The sequence below is a fragment of the Seriola lalandi genome, unplaced genomic scaffold (genome assembly GCF_002814215.2).
Source record: "Seriola lalandi dorsalis isolate HSWRI2012SDOR001 ecotype SW California unplaced genomic scaffold, Sedor1 jcf7180002054722, whole genome shotgun sequence".
Classification (NCBI taxonomy): Eukaryota; Metazoa; Chordata; class Actinopteri; order Carangiformes; family Carangidae; genus Seriola; species Seriola lalandi.
Genome location: NW_019525275.1, coordinates 686,895 through 687,631, shown reverse-complemented (window position 1 = coordinate 687,631; position 737 = coordinate 686,895).

The window sequence follows — 737 nt, the reverse complement described above, 5'->3', positions numbered from 1 at the left end:
AATTTAGATTAACAAGAAAATTGATCCGGCCTCGATCAGTCACAGACACTGTATGTAGCCAAGGAGAGATCTCACCACTGAAGGTCTCTGTGACAGTGGAACAGAGCAGTTAGAGATAAAGAGGATGATCATATTTATAATGTTGTTTATGTCTTAAAGGGAAAAGTCAGTGAATTTAAGGTGTGAAGCTGCACCTGTCCTCCTGCTGCCTCATTACTGCAAAGCTCTGTTTATGTTTCTTTTAGCTCTCACTGTTTCTTATTTTCTGTTTATTGTTGTTTTATTTTAACAAGTTGCTTTTTATATCTATTCACAACCTTTTAATCTTTAAATTTATTTCACAATGTCATTTTTTCCACTTCACAAAACCTGATCTTTATTCACATTGCTATATTCTCACTCCATTAGAATTGAACTGAATTGATTAATTATCTTTTTGTGTTAACATGGTCCAATCAGATGGGATCACATGACACAGAATTATACAACATATAAATAACAACAAGCCACAGGTTTTAGCTTTAGAGCAGTTGTTGCTAATATGAAGAAAAAATGAAATCATGTTTTACACAGAAAAACAATTTAAAAGTTACTGGATTAAACCAAGTTTTAGTTTATTCCAGATCTCAATCGCCCATTTTGTCTTTAAATGATGAACAACTAAATCTTTAATCAAACCAGAATTGAATGGTTTCCAGTATGAAATGACTCCCAGCAGCTGGGTGACCAGTGGGAAT